Source organism: Podarcis liolepis (assembly GCF_965112155.1).
Source record: "Podarcis liolepis genome assembly, chromosome: 11".
Taxonomy (NCBI): domain Eukaryota; kingdom Metazoa; phylum Chordata; class Lepidosauria; order Squamata; family Lacertidae; genus Podarcis; species Podarcis liolepis.
The window spans coordinates 21,433,104-21,446,393 of record NC_139565.1 but is presented as its reverse complement, the minus strand read 5'-3'; positions in this window follow the sequence as shown (position 1 = coordinate 21,446,393).

Genomic DNA, 13,290 nt, shown 5'->3' with positions numbered 1-13,290 from the left:
CTAACTACAAATAAAAAAAACAAAACAAAGGGCTTAAGCTGCGTATATACACCATACATTTAAAGCCACCTGCACCCCCAATAATCCTGGGAATTGGTTTATCCCCCACACAGCTACAATTCCCAGCATCCTACAGTTACTACAGTTCGGGGGGGGGATGCAATTTAAATTTATGTTGTGTAATCAACCTTAGTTTTTGTCCTTTCTTCTTCCCAGGACAAATTCAAGATGCCTACAAAACAGGAATGCTTATTAGAACATAGGAACAGGGGAAACTGCCTGACACCAAATCAAAAACCCATGGATGGTTAAGTCCAGTCAAAGGCGACTATGGGGTTGCAGCGTTCATCTCGCTTTCAGGACGAGGAAGCCGGCATTTGTCCACAGACAGCTTTCCAGGTCATGTGGCCAGCATGACTAAATCGCTACTGGTGCAACGGAACACCGTGACAGAAGGCAGAGTGCACGGAAACGCCATTTACCTTCCCACCACAGTGGTACCTATTTATCTACTTACACTGGTGTGCTTTCCAACTGCTAGGTGGGCAGGAGCTGGGACAGAGCAACGGGAGCTCACTCCGTCACGGGGATTCGAACCGCCACCCTTCTGATTGGCAAGTCCAAGAGTCTCAGTGGTTTAGACCACAGCACCACCCGTGTCCTCATTGGTCCATCTAGTATGGCATTGTCTACACTGACCAATAGTGGCTCTCCAGTGTATCAGGAAGTGGTCACTTCCAGCCCTACCTGGGCAGAGAGCCTGGGTCTTTTTGTATGCAAAGTAGATGCCCTAACATTTTCATGGTGCACTGCCCTCCACGATCACCGCCTAACTGTCTGCCCCTTTCCTGGGTGCACCTTCATTCTATCACTCCTTACACGTTGCATGCCGAAGTGTGTTCCTCTTTTTAAAACAAGATGCCACAAGGGCCAACAGTGCTTGATTTTGATCTGCTATCTTTCCCAGCGAGAGCTGAGTCATAGGTACATCTGCTGATTCTTGTATGATATGCTAATGGCTTCAGAAGGTGTGACTCAATAGGTAGAGGGTGATGCAAGAACCAATCAGTCGGCATGCAAGGTAATAGCAGAGCGGAGCTTGGGAAGATGTACACAGAAGCTGTTCTGGAAAACCGACAATGAAAATAATCATTAGCTATGCAAACAGATTGCCAAGTGGAATATATCAGATGGGGAAAGCTCATTATCAGCTGGCAGCCTTGTTGTTTAAGTGAAATCATTTATCAGTACAAAAAAATATATCTTGTATTTCTTAGTCGGGCTATTTCTGATCAGTGTTATTATAAATGCAAGGGTGGGAGTTATAAATGTTGGGTTCCCACTGTCACTGGGGAAGCTGGGAGCATGGGAAAATAGATCATTTCACAGCAAACTAAGAAGATCCAGTGTGATATAGTCGTCAGAATGTTGGACTGGGACCAGGGAGAGATCTGGGTTCAGATCTTCACTCAGCCATGGGACTCACTGAGCTACTCCGTTATCATCATTTAACCTAACCTCCTCCACAGGGTTGTTGGGAAAGGAAAAGAACCACGTATTCCACCTTGAGCTCCTTGCAGGAAATGCATTAAATAAAAGCATTGAAATAAACAGAGCACTCCTGTTCATTTTTTAACCATCCTTAGGAGTAGTAGGTGACACATACACATCTGAGAGAGCTGCCCGATGTCTCTCTGTGGGGTTGGAGCTATATCATTTCAGACAGGTGGGGAAAAAACTCAGGGGATGGGGAGATTCAATGTTTTGTTATTAGAATTCAAGAGAAGCAAAAGTTAATGTACATGTCAGAACATGACATCTTCCACCCGCCTGAACTGACTTCTTACCCAGGTTGTGTTCAGAGACTTACATAATTACACGGGGAAAGGAGAGCCCTATAAAAAGAAAAAGAAGAGAAATTCAAATGACAAAAGCCATAAAGGAGAACTGGGAAAAAATGCACTTTCTCATCTCCAGCTGATAAGCCATGCATTTACAGTTATGGCAGCCCTAGGATTTTGGAAGCCTTGGGCAAGAGAGTTCTTTGTGGCCCCTCTAAGATACAGAATCAAGTCAGGTACACAATTTCGCTTCATTCTATACATGAAGCAGCAAGGAAAGTATGGATAAATGTACCACAATACATTAATTGTGGTCTTTTAAAAAAACAAATGGAGTGAAGAATATCACTTAATACATTATATTAACACTTCAATGTAAATATAGAAATACAAGGCATACACAAAAAGAAACAAGCCATTACCTCCATATGTGATGCTCTCTCACACACAAACAGAAACAGTAAAAAACAAACAGCCCCCCCCCAAGCATCTTGTATGATATCATGGTAGGAAGGATATATAGATTGGTTATAGTCACATAATGGTTGATTAATTATGTAACATTCAATTCTCTAATACCCTGTTTTACAAAATGAACCTTTTCAAGCTTTCTGAGAAGCAAAGTCCTTGGTCAGGTCACTCTCTTAATTTTACATTTGACTAAAATCAGTGGTCATCATTGCACCACAAAAAAGCGCAGATCTATATCTATCTACCATCTATCTATCTATATCTCTATCTATCAATCATCTGTCTGTCTGTCTGTCTATCTATCTATCTATCTATCTATCTATCTATCATCTATCATCTATCTATCTATCTATCTATCTATCTATCTATCTATCTATCTATCTGTTTCAGCTGATAAATTTCACCTCTAACCAGACACAGTCATTACAAATACAGTGAGAATTGAGTGTTCTACCTTAACTCTGCCTTGTTGAAGATATATTCTGCTAAGGAAAGTTGAATGCTTTTCTGTTTTGGTGGAAATTCCAGTCCTGACCTCAGTTATTCTAACATAAAACCATCATAGGTCTACACCATGCAACAGCAAAGAGTTAATCGTGTTACGATTTGCAAGAGAGTCCTGTTTCTTTGGAGTGCTTTGGGTAACTAAAGCCACATATTCCAGTGGGATTATTTTAACTGGTATCACATATGCAGTTGGTTTAATATTCTGCTATTTCTAAGGATTAACTCAGTTCCTACATATCACATGGTTTCAAGATTAAGAGCAATTTGCCATCACATTATTCAAAAGATCGAAGAACCAATGCAACTCCAGTTCAGATCAATCTCTGTCCTAAGATACATTTTTCTGGCGGCTGTCCAATGCCCTTGAAAAGACAGGTACCATTTGTACTAGGAGATAAATGTATCTAAAGCATGAAGCCAGATGTGTATACTACAGCTTTCCCTATTGACCATAGGGGCTGGTGACCTGGACTAAAATAGTGCTCAGAGATAGGGTGCAGGCCTTAATGGATCTGCAGTGCTTTGTGAATTTATCAAAGCGCTAGAGTAACCAATGAACTCTCAGTAATGTAATGGCACTGTGGTCTAAACCACTGAGCTTCTTGGGTTTCCTGATCAGAAGGTCAGTGGTTCGAATCCCCTTTGCTTTTGTCCCAGTGCTTGCCAACCTAGCAGTTTGAAAGCACACCAGTGCAAGTAGATAAATAGGTACCGGGGAGCGGGAAGTTAAACAGCTTTTCCATGCGCTCTGGTTTCTGTCATAGTGTTCTTGTTGTGCCAGAAGCGGTTTAGTCATGCTGGCCACATGACCCAGAAGGCTGTCTGTCAACAAACGCCGGCTCCCTTGGGGTCCTTTACATTTTTAAAAAAACCTTTTAATGTTCCATACATAATGGCAAGCTTGTGGGAGTCATTTTCAGTTGAACACCCCTTGATCGCATCTTCAAATGGTAAGTCCTGGCTCCCCACTTAATTTTAGGGGAGAGGGCCCTCTGTGTGCCCCACAACGATGTGGGAAGGGGGGCAGGCTCAATCACCTCTGACGCATGGCCAGCGGTTTGCTAGCTACTGCCTTAGGGTTACATAGAGGCTGCTAACAGGTGTGTAGACTATATGCTTTCTGTCCTTCCTCAGTCTGGTGCCCTCCAGAATTTTGGGTTACAAACAGGGGAGTTGCAGTGCCAAACATCTATAGGGCACCATGCTACACACAAACGGACTATTTTGTAGTAACTTAAATATTTGTATATGTGACCACGCTTGTTATCTCTATCTGTGAAATCCATTGCCAACCTTTCCATTCTGCCTGGAGAAGTCTTTTATGCAACCATGTAATTTTCGTCCAATTAAAGATATTAACTTCCCCTAGGCTTCAGTCCATGATTAATTGAATCGTACTGTGGCCCTGTGAAAGTAAAAGGAATTTTGCCCTGGAGGAACTGCTTTGCAGATTGAAGAATCCCTGCTTTATGTCTCTTTTCCAGCAAAGTGTCCCTGTATAGATTATCTGCTTTTGGTTCTGGATACATGTAGGCAATGCTGATGCAAAAAGTTGTAGTTATGCTATTTGATTTTGATATGCTATTTGTATTCCACAGTTCCAACAACAAGATGGAGATGGGACTACAAGCCATTTGCACCAATTTCCACTGGGGAAGAGGGTCTTGGAGCTCCACAGAGGTTGAAATTTGTAGTCCACTTCAATCCCACCCTTTTGGGGAAAGGTTAGATGTCCTACTGGAGATCTGGAGTGCTTTCCACCACCTGTCTCCTTCCACCCCAAGCATCCCAATGTACATAACTAGATCTTTGGGCCAGGAAGGAACATTGGTGGCAATGGATGCTCTGGGTTTTAGTGTCTGAGCAGGGACATACTTGACTTCTCGGAACAGACCGAACAAGGGCAGTCATTTTCGCAAGCACCACTATTTTATATCTTGCAATATCCTAAGTAATATGCCAAAATGGAAGTATGAATCATGAGAGAGTAAGGCCTGATGCCTTTGAACAAATCATCCTGGGGAGTGTCTTTGTATCACTCCCCGTGGTAGTTTCTTAGATGCATTGAACTGTCCCTATGCAGCAATTTCAAACACGGGGAAGCAATAGCAGACAAGTAGATCTTATTCCTTCAAAATAAGTTTTGCAATGGGAATTGGACAGATTAATTCATATTTACATGCACCTGCAGATCAATTCCTTCCATAGGCCAACAGGTCTGAATACACCGTAGGGTGAACTAATTCATGTTTCGGTCCTAAGGCAACCTCCCTATTAAATTAGAACATGCTGAATTATAATGTGCAACATGAGCAGAGCCAGAGCAAGCACAATACATCCTGCCAGAGGTTCTGGTGGGATAGGAAAATATATACACTCACAACATGCTAGTATTTGAGCTCAATAGAAAGTGAAAGGAACTGCTGCTCCCTCCCAATAAAAATTTGAGACAACACATACCTAGATAAGAGAGCGTTATAGAGCATATTGCTGCAAATATTGATGCAACAGTGCCTGATTCTCACGCCTCATGTTTCTTGATAGTTCACTTTAATTCATATGTATGTAAGGTTGCCATATGCCCTCTTTTTTCAGGACACATCCTCCTTTTTATGGATATGTAAAATGAGAGTTAAAAGTAGAAGTCAGCAAATGTGCCTCTCTGTGTGTGTATGTATGTGTGTGTAGAGAGAGGTAGAGAGAGCAAGAGAGTGCATGCAAGAAAACCAATCTCGGGGATTAAATTGGGCGCATCTCACTTTCCGAAGAAGTCAGATCAGGTGAATACTCAGTTGGAGAATCCCTTGTAGGAAGTGGTGTTATTCACTCAGTGGGAGACAGTCTTCCCCCAGAATTAGTTTTAGCTTGTTACCAGAAGGCTAGTAGGAGGTATTCAAGTGGGTTCTATCAACAGCAAAATGTTCTATATCTCTGAGAAAAATGAATTACTAGTTCCTTAGTAATACTTTGTGGGCTGGACAGATGTAGACCTACCAAGTGTCCTGTGTTCTCAGCTGCATGCAATAAATTCTGGGGACAGCTGAAGGGGGAAACTACAAAGGAGACATTTGCATGCCTTTGATGTCAGTGCCAGTTTCACTCCTTCTGTCCCAAAATAGTTGACCTCAGCCTTAGGTCTGGCATATCAGTTGGAGATCCCCACAATGCAATTGCCAGGGGGTTGGGCGGGGCTGAATCTTCAATGGAGCATCTAAATCTAAAGGGTAATGGAATCTGATGGTCAATCAACACCGAGTTTTTCTCAAAATGGGAGCCAATGGACACCAAGAGAAGGGAGTGAATGGAAATTGTTTTAAAAGGGGGTGGGGTGGGGGTGGGAGAGAGAGCCAGAATTCAAGATTTCCCAAAGTCTGAGTGCTGGCTTCATTGGGGAGTGGACTCACACATTCTTGAGTTGTAGATGAAGGGAGAAAGTGGAGACATTGGGTTGGGGCCTGGAGATATCTATCTATCTATCTATCTATCTATCTATCTATCTATCTATCTATCATCTACCTATCCCTCTATAACTGTACAACCTAGATGATGGTGAAAAACAAGACAAGTGTTGGTGGTTAGTAAAATTCCCAGGAAGGTGAGGTGACTCCTAGTGACAGGAACACATTACTCTTAGATAGGGCTGGCCCAGCAACTGTCTCAGGTGGCAAGATGAACTGGGGCAGCAGATACCAATGTCCATCTCTCTCCCCATCCCTCCATTCCTGATGAGACCTTCCCTCATCACTTCTTCCCTGGTGGGGAGTGGGGTGCCATTTTGGTGTCTGCCTCAGGTGTCAAAATGTCTTGGGCAAGCCCTGCCTTTATAAGAACAGGTTTGTAGGCTGTTGATGCTCCTGGCCTCTGCCAGAATCCAACATAGTAGTTGTGGACAAAAGAAACTTTATCTCTGTGGGCTGTTAAGGTGAATACATCTCTTCCCAAAGGACAAGGACTTTACCACTGTCACCCATACATTAGTTACCTTTTTTCCTGAATATTATATTGTGACATTTATTTATTTAGGACATTCATTGACTGCCCGGGCAACAAGGTCCTCTGAGCAGCTCATGCAGAGTTCAAACAAGAAAACCTACAATCAAAATGTTAAAACATTGAAATCAGTCTATTTTCTTTATTGGCACCACATTGTGAAGGCCCTCTCCTCAGCAGCTACCCACCGTTTCTCTTTAGATGAGGAGAACCTGGAGTCTCCGATCTCAATGTTCAGGCAGGTATGTACGGGAGGAGGTGATCCTTCTAGGTAACTTGGCCCCAAGCCGTTTACAGCTTGGGAGGTTAACACCAGCTTTTTGAACTGAAGCTGGAAATGGATTGGAAGCCAGGGCAGATGACTAAGCACTGTTGTGACATGTTCATATCTACCAGTTCCGTTTAGTATCCTCACTACCCTATTTGAGGGCAGCTGAAATTTTTGGACTGTATATACTATGAACCTGTTCCTTTTGTGGGAAATGCATTAACACCCAAAACAGACTATAAACCACTTATGCAGGGAGATGAACCACCCATTGACAGTACCTCTATCTTGTTTGAACTGGTTTTGAATGCCCACTGCACCCTCTATATCTGTTGAGCTGGGGGAAGAAGCATGGAAGCTGAGCGTTGCTTGTTTTGCTGCCTGCCAACCACATGGGACAATCAGCAGGCATCTGCTTGAAAAACTTCTTTGGAAATGTGGGTTTGCGGGTGGGAAGAATCATGGGAATCCTCCAATTGAAGCTGTGTTTTTGCTTCAGAGGGGCCTCAGATAAATACGGAAAAGGGACAAAATGGCAACCCTTTCTGTTTCTGCTGTATGCCATAAAGTGGGGATTGTTTCAAAGTTGTTATTTTTTTTGCAGGGGAAGAGAGTGGTGGTTGTTCTGACATGTTTCAAAGGCATAATGGTTATCATCACCTTTTCCTTTTCACACAGCAGGAATTGTTCCCCAGTTGTTTGGGAAGGGGGACACACTGCAAAGGCAGAAACATTATTATCATCTCCTCAAACACCCTTAATTTTGAGAAGCTTTGGGTGACATCAGCCTCAAGCATCACACTAGTCTGGGTCAGTAATGGTCAACTAATACTTGGGTAAGTTTTAAAAAAATGTATTTCCCTTGTATTTCTGTTCTTCTCTATTCCATAAAATTTATGCATAAAATATATACATAAAATTTCCAGTCAGCATTAAGGATGTATTTTTATGTGTGACTGTGTGCATGTGTATGTATGGCTGGCTGTCATAATTCAAAATTATTCCTGGATTCAGTTATCTTTTATTTTCCAACTGTAAGCTATAGCTATATACCACCAACAGACAATATAACAACCAAGACTTCACAGTGTCCAGAAAAGAAGAAAGCTTTTAAAACATTTTTGTTAACAACAACAACAACATCAACAAAGAATAGATTTTTCTATATTTGAAACAATTTATGTTCCCATCTCTTTCGTTTTTCTTTTGGAGGCTGTAGCCATTTTATGTTAGACCACTGTGTTGGTGGCCATTTTGTGTCTGGTACCCTAGGCACCTTCTCAAATTTCCAAATGTGCCCCTAGACTTAAGAAGATTGGTGGCCACCGATGTAGGGGTTGAACAGCATGAGGAACAAAATACAGTGGTACCTCGGGTTAAGTACTTAATTCGTTCCGGAGGTCCGTTCTTAACCTGAAACTGTTCTTAACCTGAAGCACCACTTTAGCTAATGGGGCCTCCTGCTGCCGCCGCACTGCTGGAGCACGATTTCTGTTCTCATCCTGAAGCAAAGTTCTTAACCCGAGGTACTTTTTCTGGGTTAGCGGAGTCTGTAACCTGAAGCGTATGTAACCCGAAGTACCACTGTAGAGCACAATAGACCCTTGTAACGCAATTGCCACAAGACAGCACCACTTTCTACAAATGGTTGTCCACATAAGAGTGGAACCAAAACAACATATTCATAGTGGATATGGTGGTACTTTTTCAGTCATGGCACAAGGGTGACCGTACACTCCACCTCATTATTTACAGTTCAGATGCATAATCTTTTGCCAGGTAAGTCAAATGATGATGTTGTCTGTTGCTGACTTATGTCCTTTTTGTGTTCTAGTTGCTATTTCATTTTTATTGATTGTACAAGCCTTGAATGCCCTTTAAGTAGAAATTCAATTATTATATTCCATGAATTAATAAATTCCCCACTTAAATGAGCTGGCAAACAAAAATTATCCAGGAAATACATATCAAAGAATGACCACATTGGACTAGAAGAGAGTGTTTCATGGATGAGTCACAAACAGTAAGAGAGGCAATGTTTGATGCACTGTTCCTATTGAATGATTCATTTAACTGTCAGATCTGAACCGTAAAGAGCAGCAGAGTTATTTTGGTATTTTATGAGTATCTCTGAATAGGACTAGGTGACTTTTTTTGACTCTCAAAAAAACAAAACAAGAAAACACCACATCAACATTTTTGTTTTATTATATCGCCAGTGACTGAGGTTAAAATCAATTCCTTTTATCTCTTTCTTTAAGAATTTGCATAAATTAACAAGAAAGCACTTTCTGTCTGGTTTCAGGGACCCTGGTTTATGTCAATTATTGTCTTATTCCATGAGCTGTCATGCTGAGTTGAATGGAACTAGTGGCATAGTAAGTCACTATTCAGCCTATGTATGGATTGGCTGATTTGCACCGAGGGAGATTACATACTTAATTGTGGGCAATAGTCAAGGGTATTACCTACCTACTGCAAAGTACAGATTGCACAAAATTTACATAGAATTAGTCTTTAATCCCAAGTAAATTGTCAATTAATTTCATAAGAGTATCAGGCACGACAGCTACTGTTTAATTATTGAGTGGGGGCATCTGTGCACAGCACTACAATTCGGTATATCACATTTTCATTGAAATTTGTGGAGATGCGGTTGGACTGGTTTTCCATAATCTCGTGTGTGTGTGTGTGTGTGTGTGTGTGTGTGTGTGTATATATATATATATATATATATATATATATATATATATAATCTTCTGAGAGACTTTTTCTAACGTATCTTCACAGCCTGACAACTTCGTGACACTGAGGGGATTCAAAAAATAAAATATCAGGAAGGATTTTCTCTCCCCTATAATCAGCATTTTAAATTTCCTGAATGTCACACACAAGCCCACATGGAAGAGATTAAATGTATTTCTCCTTTCAACCCAATCCATAAGCACATTGAACTAAAATGTATGATTTTAAAGCATGCAAAGCGTGAGCCACTAGAGCCACGTCAGACTGGTGGAAACTAGTCCATTAAGGCGAATTGGGTACCAATGGGCACCAACAGACCCTCCAAGTGTCCCTATTTCCCAGGGACAGTCCCAGATTTACAGAAACCATCCTGGTTTCTGATTTGATCCTGGAATGTCCTGCTTTTCCTTGGGCGACTTTCATCAGAGAAATGTTGAGGGTATGAAATTATTCAAACCCCGAGCCATAAGTAACTATACAACCTTTAGAAGACATCTGAAAGCAGCCCTGCATAGGGAAGTTTTTTTTTTTTTTTAAAAAAAGTTTAATGTTTTATTATGTTTTTATATACAGTGGTACCTCAGTTTTTGAACATCTTGGAAGTCGAATGTTTTGGTTTTCGAATGCCAAAAACCCGGAAGTCAGTGTTTCCATTTTCAAACACACCTCGGAAGTCAAACAGCTTCTGCTGAGGCCCACCCCCCCGCAATTTCTCTATTGAATTTGCAGGCCGCCCTTTGCACCTCGGTTTTCAAACATTTCGGAACTCGAATGGTCTTCTGGAATGGATTACGTTTGAAAACTGAGGTACCACTGTATGTTGGACGCCGCCCAGAGTGGCTGGGGCAACCCAGTTGGATAGGCTGGGTATAAAGATGATGATGATGATGATGATGGAATAAGATGTCCCTCTTTTCATTGGAGAAATGTTGGAGGGTATACTACTGCATCAGGCCTAGCAAGGGCCTAGCACTGGGGCAGTGCCAACATCTCAGGGGCTAAGAGCTTGGGTAATAATCCTCTCACCTGGCACATTGCACCAGCATTTGGGAAAAAGGCTTTTCAGAGGCAGGGCAGGGAGAAATACAAGATGGAGCAAGTGAAAATAAACACCCACCCACACACCCTGCCAAGGGAAACTATGATAGAATGGCTAGAGGTGGCTGCAGCTGAGATCTACAGCTGACTTCAGCCATTTGCCTGCCCTTGTGAGAGTTGAAAGCCAACATAAGGGAAGGATGTACCTATAAGCCTGGCTCCAGTGGCTGTAGGATTAGCACCTCCTCTTTGTGTACTGTATGGAGATTCCACATGCAATTCACTGAACTTGTGAAGGTCTCAGAGGAGCTTTCACATGCCAGGATACATTTGGGCTTGCATGCATGTCCATTCCCTGCCTCACACACTTTTAATTCCCATGAGTTCAGGCAAACAACTGAAGAGGGCATTTGTCTATTTCTCTTCATCGCAACAACACTAGCTGGCCAGTGGTATGTCAGCAAAGCTCTACCTTGCAAAATACGAGCCAAGCACAGTAGATTGGAATGTCAATTCTATTGAAGGGCTCAAGGGCCAGTTCACACAATGCAACACATGCTGGGCAACTGGGTAGCCCTTGAAGATACATTGTATACAGGGCTGTCACCAGGATCAACCCCCTTCCCCAGCAAAATGCCACCTGCGGGATCTTCCCATGTCAGTGTCCACCCACCCACCCACCCACCCACCAACTGTGGTGGGCTTACTAGTAGCAACAGCAAGTGACAGAAATTGCTACAATTTACAGCAAGCATCTGCGAGCTGTTACTGTTTGAAATCCCCCAGTGTAGTGAGGATCAGGGACAATCTGAAAAATGTGGGTGATTCCAAGCAGGGTGCAAATGGGACAGAGGACGATGGGTTTGTGAGAGGACCAAATCACTCAGAATATAATGTTACTTGGTTGCCTGTGCATGCCTGTGCATAGAAATCTTTTGTGTGATTTAAATGTGGTACAAGAGGTAGTGTCACACCCATTGCTGTGCACGGTTTTGTCACTCGCCATGCCTGCTATGGGCACATGGCATCCGAATGGTTGCCCATGACAGAAAGCAGCCTTCAGGCTAAAATTATTCCCCATCCCACTGTAGCCTTTCTCAGTCTATAGACCAGGCATCCCCAACCTTTGGCCCTCCAGATGTTTTGGACTACAATTCCCATCATCCCTGGTCCTGTTGGCTAGGAATCATGGGAGTTTTAGGCCAAAACATCTGGAGGTCTGTAGGTTGGGGATGCCTGGTATAGACCTTTAAGACTATAGAATCCATAGATCTAGAGACTTTTAAGAGTTCCTAGGTGGGAGCTCCTCTCACACCTTCATGTGATAAACACAAGGTCTAAACGCAGAGACTTCTAAGGGTGTTTAGCTGAATGTGTGGAAACTGTTGTGCAGTCTCAGAACAGCCTCTGATTGGCAGAGCATTGGGGGTGGGGCTTGAGTGCATGCTCCACCCCTCTCCACCCTGTTAACCCTTGCATGCTGAGAGCAGTGCTCCCCCCCAAAAAAATAGGTGCCAGTACTTACCATGAAGTTGTTGCAGTAAGTGTCACACTTTTTAACAACAAAAAAGAGAGGTACCGGTACTGTGTACCTTTGAGTACCCCCTGAAAAAAAAGGCACTGGTTGAGGGCTATCCTGGTTACCAAACAAACATAGGTTTTCCTTTGGGGGAAAGACAAGAAAAAAGAGAAGAGAATTGTGAAATGGGTATCACCATCTTATTCACAGAACTATAGAGGTGGTGGAAGGTACCTCATGGATAATCTAATCCAACCCTATGCAATGTACTTGTATAGGGGTCAAATCTCTCCCCCCCCCCAATCTTTACTGAAAGTTCCAAAAGAATATAATTATATGTGCACTGAACATGGTGAGATGTAAATAAAAGAGAGAGAAAGAAAAGGAGAAACAGAACCTGCGTAGAAGGGAAAATAACGTGGGGAGGGTGGGAAAGCCCAAAACTGTACATTCCATAAGGTTGTTCTTGTACTTCACCAGACCTTAACTTATCACAGCATTTGTAAGAATGGATTCCAAATATAATTCAATTTGTCCATGGCAAGTCTGCGTTTATATGCAAGTTGTTCATATGTTGCAAGTTTGTATAAGGCTCCAATCCTGTCATAGAAGGAAGCCGCATTTTTATTTTTCCAATTCATCAGTATCAGTCTTTTTGTTGTGGTAAGGGCACGGAGAATCCACTCATATTGTCCTTTTGTAAGGTTCCATGTGCTGGGTATATAATTCAAGAGGATATTTTGCTCCGTATAAGGAAGGTTGTTCCGTACAGTTCTGTCGATAGCTTCAGTTAAAAAACCTTTCAATATAGGGCAATGAAAAAACATATGTTTTAGAGAAGCATTATCCCTAGTGCATCTCCAACAGTTAGATACCTTAGATAGCCCTTTTTTAAACAAACGTAATGGGGT